Source organism: Sciurus carolinensis, chromosome 3 (genome assembly GCF_902686445.1).
Source record: "Sciurus carolinensis chromosome 3, mSciCar1.2, whole genome shotgun sequence".
Lineage (NCBI taxonomy): Eukaryota > Metazoa > Chordata > Mammalia > Rodentia > Sciuridae > Sciurus > Sciurus carolinensis.
Window position 1 is genome coordinate 100488 of NC_062215.1, and position 10560 is coordinate 111047.

At 38.5% G+C, this 10560-nt stretch overlaps 2 pseudogenes; one reads left to right on the forward strand and one right to left on the reverse strand.

Moving 5' to 3' along the window:
* Window positions 1–6396: 6396 nt before the first annotated feature.
* Window positions 6397–8209, reverse strand: LOC124981357 (F-actin-capping protein subunit alpha-1-like; annotated as a pseudogene).
* A 63-nt stretch (window positions 8210–8272) lies between these two features.
* On the forward strand, window positions 8273–9201 carry LOC124981360 (ras-related protein Rab-2B-like; annotated as a pseudogene).
* The last annotated feature ends 1359 nt before the right edge of the window (window positions 9202–10560 follow it).

A 10560-nucleotide genomic window follows, 5' to 3' on the forward strand; every position in this document is an offset into this window, starting at 1 on the left:
ACCAGTGTGACTAGACTCTCAGGTCTGGTGAGGGGCAAAGGGGGATTAGAAAATAAATATTCACAGACACAGATCTTGAAGATTAAGCTGGGATCAGGTGGAGCTTGCTTTCTGATGGAGATGCAGGTCTACAGAGTTATGCCAGCAATCTTTATTTATATGTCTCATTATCAGGTTAAAGACTATGCAACAATTATTCTTTGTATTGAGAAGGTTACAGAAACTAGGACATCTATGTAGCTTTTACATGGTTGCAATCCATAGTTGCAAAGTGCAATTTAGGAGCCTGGTGCAGCTCTCAAGAAAGTCCACTGTTTAAAGTTACTGTAAGGCAGGCAGAAACTGGAGAAGAGGAGCTGCTGAAACATTGTGGTTGTCTAGCATAAGAATTCCTTCATTGCCAGGAGCTGTGTGCCTGAGATCAAGGTTAGAACTGATAGGGCTCTTGCACAGAGTCTCCTCATGCTGGGCATTGCTACAGCAGTTAGGCATCCTGGGCCCTTGCACAGAAACATTCCCAGGAACCGGGCATGCCACAATCATGAGGGCATCAGAGACCCTGATCTCAGTAACTACTCTCTAATCCTCTGTTACTGCTTTCAACAGGCAGCAACTGTATTAGTTTTAGAAGCTAAAATATGGATAATATAGTAATTATTATCACAGGGAAGCTATTATATTAGTACTGGATGCTAGAGTATAGATATTATATTAATATTAGGGCAGGGGCTGTAGCTCAGGGGCAGAGCACTTGCCTAGCATGTGTGAGGTACTGGGTTCGATCCTTAGCACCACATCAGAATAAACAAAATAAAGGCATTCTGTTCTTCCACAACTGCAAAAAATTTTTTTAATTAAATTTTAAAAAATATTAAAGGCCACAGGGCAGTTATTATGTTAGTGGTGGAATACTATAGTATGGAGATCATGGTAGTATTAAAGGTCATAGGGCAGCACTTGTATTAGTTTTAGAATCTATCATTAATATATATTTATCTATAATTAATAATATATTAATTAAAATCAGCACAGGTGTTATGTTTTGGATGTGAGGTGTTCCCCAAAAGCTCATGTGTGAGACAATGCAAGAAAGTTCAGAGAAGAAATAATTGGGTTATGAGAGTCTTAACCCAGTGAATTAATCACCTGATGGTATTAATTAAGTGGTCACTGAAGGCAGGTTGGGTGTGGCTGGGGGATGTGGGGCATTGGGGGCGTGACTTTGGGACATATATTTGTATTTAGCAAGTAGAGATCTCGTTTCTCTCTCTCTCTCTCTCTCTCTCTCTCTCTCTCTCTCTCTCTCTCTCTCTCTCTGCTTTCTGATCATCATGAGAGTTGCTTCCCTCCACCAGAATCTTTTGCCATGATGTCCTGCCTCACCCTGGACCCCAAAGAATGAAACCAGCTGCCTGTGGACTCTGACAGAGCTCAAGAGGGTTCAGAGGAGGACACTAGTGGTAATTGGACTAGGTACCATTCATGTTATGTTCTGGATGAGAAGTTGTCTGCATTTTGTCCATGTCCTGAGACTTTCTGTGAGGCAGATTTTTCAAAAAAATTTTTAGTTGTTGATAAACCTTTGTTTTGTTTATTTTTACGTGGTTCTGAGGATAGAATCCAGTGCCTCACACATGCTAGGCAAGTGCTCTACCACTGAGCTACAACCCCAGCCCCTGTGAGGCTGGTTTTAAAAGTGAAGGACATCTTAATCTGGCAGAAGAATTTCTAGGCATCATAATACTCAGGAAATGGCATGGTTATTGCCGGTGGCTTTTAGTCAAGTTTACTGTGATAATCAGGAGGAGAAAGCAGAGTAGAAAATTTTGAAAAATTTGGACTTGAAAGGTAGGAATAAAACTGGAACTAAGAAAGTTATAGTTGTTAAAGGCATTACTGCCACTAAAGAAATGCTAACAACTTTGCCCAGAGACAATAAGAAGGATGGCTTGAGGGCATCTCAGGAGCTGGCAAGACCATACCCATCTCAAGCTCAAGGGAGTAAAGGTGAAAAATCTCTTGAGAAGAGAGCAGTGGGGAATCCTTCCTGCACAAGGGAGCCTAGGAAGTTTTCAACATGCTCAGCGACACAGACACTCAGAGGCTGGTGCAGCCAGGGTTCCTGGAGGCTTTCCAACTGCTCGAGATGGCAACAGACCTTGGCATCAACTATGTGGTGCTGGTTCTGCAGGAATGCAGGATGCTGGATTTAGGTGGTTATGGAGGCTTCCATCAAGATTTCAAAGGAAGGCCTGGGAGGCCAGGCAAAGCACACCCGGGTCAGAGTCCCTGCGGGCAGCCCCTGAGAGGGCAAAGTGTGGAACTATGAGGAGGAAGCCGAAGCTGCAGTGGAGACCCCAAGATTTAAAATGCCAGGAACGCGGGGCATCATCCTAGGAAAGCTGCAGGAATGAAGCAGAGACAAGCTAACAGAAAGGTCCCTTGGGCTACAACCAACAAGGCCACAGAGGAGGATCCACACAAGCCCTTTGGAGAAAGCATCATGATGCCATGTGCTTAACATGCCAGACACAGAACTACAGAACTTGTTTGCCCAGCTGAATTTCAGTCTTGCTTTGGTCCTATTCCTTCTTTCTATGCCCCCATTTTTCTGAATAGAAATGTTTACTCTGTACCATTATATATTGGATACTTGTAAAATGCTTTTGATTTTATGGGAGCTCACAATGTGATATTGCCTTGAGCCTCAGAGAAGACTTTGGATTTTGTTTGTTTTTAAGAGTTTTGGACTTGAACTTTGAGTGATCTCAGAACTGTTGAGACTATGGGGACTCTTAGGAATGGGCAGAATGTAATTTGCATTGTCAGATGAGTGTGAGCTTTGTGGGGCCAGGGGCAGAATGTTATGGTTTGAATATGAGGTGTCTCTCAAAAGTCTGTATGAGACAATGCAAGAAGATTCAGAGAAGAAATAATTGGGTTATATGAGCATTAACCCAATCAGTGAATTAATCACCTGATGGGGTTGAGTGGTAACTGAAGGCAGGTGGGGTATATGTAGAGGATGTGGGGCATTGGGCATGTGGCTTTGGGGCACATATTTGTATCTAGCAAGTGAAGATCTCGCTCTCTCTGCTTTCTGATCATCATGAGAGGTGTTTCCCTCTACCACTCTTCTACCATGATGTCCTGCCTCACCTTGACCCCAAGGAATGGAACCAGCTATCTGTGGACAGAGACCTCTGAAACTGTGACACCCCCACCAAAAACAATTTTTCCTCCTCTACATTTGTGAGGTCAAGTCATTTAATCACAACAGAAAAACGCCAACTAAAACAACAGAGCAGCTATTTTATTAGTTTTGGGTGCTATGGTATAGATACTGTATTAGTATTAAAGGCAACTGAATAACTATTAGTTATGGAGAATAAGAAATCCCCAAGATAATGAGGCCTGAGAAAAGGAAGTGAAAATGAAGGCCATGCACTGACAGTCTTCACCTCCCAAGACAAATGCTGGCTACAGACAGGGAGGAGTTGTTTTATCATCCTTAAAAGAAACAATCTCTAGGAGGTGTTAATCTCCTCGAAAGTAGATCCTCTCCAGACACTGCCCACAGACCTCTGACCAAAAAAGTTCAAATTCCTGCGTGCCCAAGGAAACTGATGTGTACACTAGACCACCTCCAAAATAATCTATATAAACCCAGTCCCTTGCTTTGTTTGTGGGCTCACTTTCCACCAGGGGGTCCATGGGTGCCATTTCATACCTGCACCCCCTGTTCCTGAATAAATAGCTGAGATGACTCATGAGGTTTGTGTTCTGCCCGGTCCTTTTGTGCTAACAGCTATAATATTAGTGTTAAATGCCACACTATGGATATATTAAAACAAAAGGCTATACAACAGCTCTTATGTCAGTTTTAGATGCTATAATATGAATATTATGTTAGTATTAAATGCCATGGGGTAGCTATTATATTAATTTTTGATGCTATAATATAGATATCATATTAGTTATGAAGGTCACAGAGCACCTTTTTTATCAGTTTTAGAGGCTACAGTATGGATACTGTATTAGTATTAAAAGGATACAAGGCCGCTATTATTTCAGTTTTAGAGACCACCACATGGATATTATATTAATATTAAACCCACAGGACAGCTATTACATTCATTTTTGATGCTCTCAAATGGATATCACATCAGTATTAAATGCCACAGGCAGCTATTACATCAGTTTCAGATGCTATAATGTGAATCTCATATAAGTACTAAAGGCCATAGGGCAGCTGTTCTTTTAGTTTTAGATGCTATAGTATTGATATTATTATAGGCCACAGGGCAACTATTATATTGGTTTTATATGCTACAATATGGATATTGTATTAGTATTCAAGACCACAAGGCAGTTATTATATCAGTTTTAGATGATATAGTAAATATATTATTAGTGTTAGAAGCCATAGAGCAGCTATTACATTAGCTTTAGATGATATGGTAAGGATACCATATTAATACTAAAGGCATAGGACAGTTGTTATACCAGTTTCAGATATTCTGGTATGGATCTCATATTAGTAATAAAGGTCAAAGGGAAATTATTATGTTCTCTTCAGATACTATATTTTGGATATCACATTAGTATTAAAGATCACAAAGAAGATATTACATAAGTTTTAGGTGCTATATTATGGACATCATATTAGTACTAAAGGCATATGGCAGGTAATATATTAGTTTTAGATACTGTAGTAGGAATGCTGTATTGATACTGAAGGCCAGAAGAGAGCTATTATATGTGTGTTAGACGTCACAATATGCCTATTATAGTAATATTTAAGGTCACATGTCAGTTATTCTATTATTATTAGAAGTCACAGTGCATATATGTATGTATATTAATACATTAATAACATTAAAGACCACAAGGATACTATTTTATTAGCTTAAGATGTTATGGTATGGATTTTGCATTAATAGCAAGGGCCAGAGGGCTGATATTAGTTTCAGATGTAGTAGTATGGATATTAATGTTTTTTAATACAAATATATTTTATTTGAAATAAACAAAAATGCTTACACAGCTTTCAATTGGAAACAAACTCTTGCCTGATGATATTACTGAGCAAAGACAAAGTTGAAGCACAAACACCCTTCTTGTTTAACATGTATTTGGAGACAGGTAGGAAGACACTACTTGGTTTTTTAAAAAACTGACCTTCCCTTAAGACCTGGTCATAGAAGTATAAACAATGTAAATGAATCCACCATTACCAGTTGTCCTATCATATCTATGTCACCTGTGTATTCTGAGATCACACACACACACCTGCCAATATACCTGGGAAGAGTTGCTATATCACAGTTACACTTGATTTCTTGGCAGGCAGGACTGAAGAAGAGTAATTTGGAACAAGTTTCACATCCTATTCAGAATAAAACACTAGTATTCCCTCAAACAACAGGTTACAATAGAAAGACACTGCCTGGAAGTCATCTTTTCACTTTGGTTCATTGTGATTTACAGAGTTGCTTGATTCATTTGCTTATAGTACAATCCTGCCACAAGTATTTAAGCACAAGACACCTATTATTCCTTCAGCATCTGCATTTTTAAAGTTTTATATTCTACTACATCCACAGTATGTCAGCAGTTCTTGGATACTTAAAAAAATAATAAATGGATAAAACTCTTCTAAAACTGCAGATGTTTTTAACTACAATAGTACTAAATGGGAAGGAGACAATGAGGGAATGAAAAAAGCAAACGTGGTCTGTGTGTAGGGAATGTGGTTCAAGTCTTTGGATTTAAAAACGAGTTCCCCCAAAGAAGTTGGCTGTCATGGAATTTCCAGAAAACTTTCTTTGCTCCCAAAATGGACCTGAAAAGCCTCAATCCAAACTTTTGAAAACTGCAGTTATGAGATGCTATAAATGACAATCAAAGCAGTCAGAGGGAGATGGACAAATGTGTCTTCCATTAGCTACGAGCTGTAGCATAGCCTCCTTGGATTTTGGTGGATCAGTGAAAAGCACTGAAGTATCAGAAGTGCTTTGGAGCACAGGGTTAAGAGTACTGAGCATATATTTGTCTAAATCAGTAACAGGACTTCATGATTAGGAAAATTTTCTAAATAGTAAAGTGATTCCAGAATAGATGGATCTCTCTTTAACACTAAGTGTAGCAGAATTAACAAAAAGAAAAAAGAAAAAAAGACTTACAAGTAGATATAGTGATAATAGAAAAATACAAGGCAGAGGATACAAAAAGATGAAGTCAATGCTGTTCAACAGTATTCCATGAGGTTAAAAAATCTGTTAACTTTGAAAGCCCTAGCAAAATATCACTCTTGTGTATAAATCACGTATTTATCATATGACCACATGTTGAATCCTTTTCTTTCTACATACTGAAGAATCCTACAGTCAGCCTTTATGCATTCTTTATTTATTTGCCAATCTTGTAGCTGAGTATCTTGTTCCAGTTGATTTTGGTGTAGGTAATAGGAAGATGCCGGTGCAAAGCCTTGAATGTGGTGTCTGACATTGTTTGGTAGTTTTCACTAACTGCAGTCTGATATTCATTTTCTGCGCTAAGATTTTAATAAACTCCTTGGCAGTTTGTACTTCATTCAAAACAGTTACTAGGGGCTGGGGAGATAGCTCAGTTGGTAGAGTGCTTGCCTTGTAAGCACAAGGCCCTGAGTTCGATCCCCAGCACCCAAAAAAAAAAAAAAAAAAAACAGTTACTAAATCTTGTACATCTTTATGACTAACCAACTGAACATTGCCATCTTCATAATAGTGAACCTGAATCTTGAGCACTCCAATCACCTGAGCTGTATGTAGGTGGTGTAATAGTGAACTTCCACTCTGATCTCCAAAGACCATTCCAGAAGTTTTTAGGCTGAAACTGGTGGCTTTCAATACATGCAATAATGGTCTGTTGCCCTCTATAGTTTTAGTATAAACAGTACAGAAGCCGTTGGAATAATGATCTTTCACATAGGCTCTTAAAGCATTGTCAGAGGATTCTCTCCAAGACTTCAAAACTCCATCTACTTCCGCTGGTTGAGGGTCACTTGTTTCTTTCCATAAGTGATCAAACTTAAAGGATATTTTGTTTCTTGGATCTAAAAATCTGCTATTACCCAGGTCACCATGCTCTGTCATTAAGACCTGATCTTGGGGCTGGGGAGATAGCTCAGTCGGTAGAGTGCTTGCCTTGTAAGCACAAGGCCCTGGGTTCGATCCCCAGCACCCAAAAAAAAAAAAAAAAAAAAAAAAGACCTGATCTTCATAGCCTTCTATCTTCACAGGTGTGAAATGGTCCATGTTATATTGGGCAAATGCATGTGCTGCTCCTTCCCTGAGGAGATTGTCATTGTTGAGTAGTAGCCAGATATCATTGAATACTTCATTTAACACCCCTGGGGGCGCCTGAGTGATGAATTTAGCAGCTATGTGTACCTTCTCCTCATCCGACACCCAATCCTCAAAGTCGGCCACCTTGGGCTGCTCTCTACATTAATGTTAATGGTCACAGGCAGGAATATTCATTTTTGATGATTTAATATGCATATTACATTAGTATTCAAAACAAATGGGTAGTTATTGTATAAGTTTTAGATACAATAGTACGAACATTTATACTAATATTAAAGGCTCCAGGGTAGATATATTAGTTGCAGATACAGTAATATGGATATTGCATTAATATTAATGACCACCAGGCAGATTTTATATTAGTTTTAGATGCTTTAGTATAAATATCATATTAGTACTGAAGCCACTGGGCACCTATCATATTAGTTTTTGATTCACTAATATAAATGTCATATAAGTATTAAAAGTCACAGGACATATATTAGTTAAGGATACTATTTAGTTTGAGATATTAAATTAATACTAAAGATCACAGGGCATCTATTATATTGGTTTAAGATGCTATAATGTGAATATTACTCTAGTATTTAAAACCACAGGGTAACTATATTATAGCTTGAGGTGATATAATCTGGATATCATTTCACCACAAAAAGCTACACAGGCTATTACATTAGTTTTCAATGCTATAACAAGGATATTATATTAACATTAAAGGCCACAGGGCAGCTTTTATATTAATATTGCATGCTATGGTATGGATATTGTTGTACTATTAAAGTCATAGAACAGTTATTAAATTAGTTTTAGATACTATAGAATGGACATTACATCAAATTTAAAGGCCACAGAGCAGCCATTATATTACTGTAGATGCTATAATATGAATGTTATACTACTATTAAGGACAGCTAAATATGAGTATGGGTATCATATTAGATCAAAGACTGCAGAGAACTATAATATTAGTTTTAGATGCTATAATATGGATATTACATTGGTACTAAATGCCACAGGGTAGCTATTATATCACTCTAAGATGATAAGAGGAAGGATATTACATTAGTATTGAATGCCCTAGTACTACTATTGTGTTATTTTTAGATGATACAGCATGGATAATTATGAGTATTATAATTTTAGTACTATGAGTCCACAGGGGGTATGCCCAGAGTCTAGGGGCTATAAAGTTCTCAGGCCATGGGCTTGCTGGAATGTACATCCTCTTCTTTCAGGTGTGGGGAAGTCATGTCTCCTCCTGCAGTTTACAGACAAGCGGTTCCAGCCTGTCTACAACCTTACAATAGGTGTGGAGTTTGGGGCCCACGTGGTCAACACTGATGGAAAACAAATCAAACTGCAAATCTGGGATACAGCTGGGCAAGAATCCTTCCATTCTATCACCTTTTCCTACTACAGGGGAGCAGCTGGAGCACTGCTGTTGTATGACATTACAAGGCGTGAAACCTTCAACCACCTGACCTCATGGTTAGAGAATGCCTGCCAGCACTCTAACTCCAACATGGTTATCATAAAATAAATAAAATAAAAGTGAATAAAAGTGACCTAGAGTCGCGCAGGGATGTGAAGAGAGAGGAAGGAGAGGCCTTTGCTCAGGAGCATGGACTTATATTCATGGAAACTTCAGCCAAAACAGCCTGCAATGTTGAAGAGGCCTTCATTAACACAGTCAAAGAAATATATAGAAAGATCCAGCAGGGTTTATTTTGATGTCCACAATGAGGCAAATAGCATCAAGATTGGGCCCCAACAGTCAATTTCAACATCACTGGGACCCAGCGCTTCCCAGCAGAACTGTCATGACATAGGGTCGGACTATGGCTGCTGCTGAACATCTGACCTGAACCCTTTGTGGTTTTTTTTTTTTTCCTTTTCTTCCTGGAACAGTTTCAGAACAACAGACTTAAAGAAAGAGGTCTTACTTGCTTTGGCTGAGAGCAGTCTCTTTTCAAGGTGTGATATTTTGCTTTTCCACTTAAAGAACAGGGGAGAATTTGGGCACTTACTGACCTGTCCTTCTTCAGGGATGTGAACATTCCCTATAGATTGGGGCTCTTTTCATCCTTGTTTTAATTTGTAAAATGTTAGGATCAAAGTTGATTGTCACTGTAGTACAAAAATAAACATTTTAATAAGCATATATAATATGCTTCCCACCAAGAATTAGTAGCAAGGGCCAAGTATATTCTGCTTGAACACTTGAGATGACCAGGATCTAGCTGGCTTTAGGATAGTAGATCTGCTGCATAGGAATTTCATTGAGTTTTTTAACTTCTTTGCTTTGGGGGGTTCACTTGCCACTTTGGACAAGTCCTTGCAGAAGGTAGTTTCTTTTACTTCTCAAAGGAAGCTGAGTGTTTCTCTACTATTCCATTGCTGGTTTCTGTCCCTTACTTACCAAACTTGAGAGAAGTGGATGTGGTCCTGGACCTGTGGCAACTTATCCTTACCTAAAGAAAACATTCATTCCCTATTCATTTTGTTTAGGAACAAGATCTAACATTGCAGTGTCTTTCACTGAATGAACCTCTACTGTTACATCACACTCACTTCTTAACTAGATTATTTGGACTCTAATCAAGCTTATTTGCTTACTGAACATAGTATATTTATTCCTATTTCTGTACCTTTTCACATGGCCTACTCTCTACTAACACTATACTTAAAAGTTCAACATTTTTTTTCCTTTAGGAAGCCTTCAATGACTCTTCTAGGGACTTCTAAGCAATTATTGACATAGTACCCCTTAGCCTTCCTATATTGGATGTTCATATGTATATTATTTGTATGTATGTCACTTTGTAAATATATTTTATAGTTTTATGTGTAGAATTTGTCTCCTCATATAGGTTGTAAGCTCTGTAGAGCAAGATCCGTGTCCCCCCTTTACTTTTATAAACCACTTCCCTCACCATTTCTTTATAGGTGCCTAGTGCTACTTATGATGTGATTGTAGAATCTGACTGACACACTTAAAAACTTAAGACTTATTTTAGACTTTAGAAGAAACAAAAGGTCAGCTCTGTGTAATTCCTACTCTCTTCCATCTATTTACGCTGGGTTATATATTCTTCTCCTTTCCTGACTTTCTCTGGCTCGTAGCCTCCATTCTGTGCAGCATTCAGTGAGGCTGCTTGCTACCAAGCAATCAGATAACTGGTTGCTTCTCCAGCCCGTCTCCTTTTCAGAT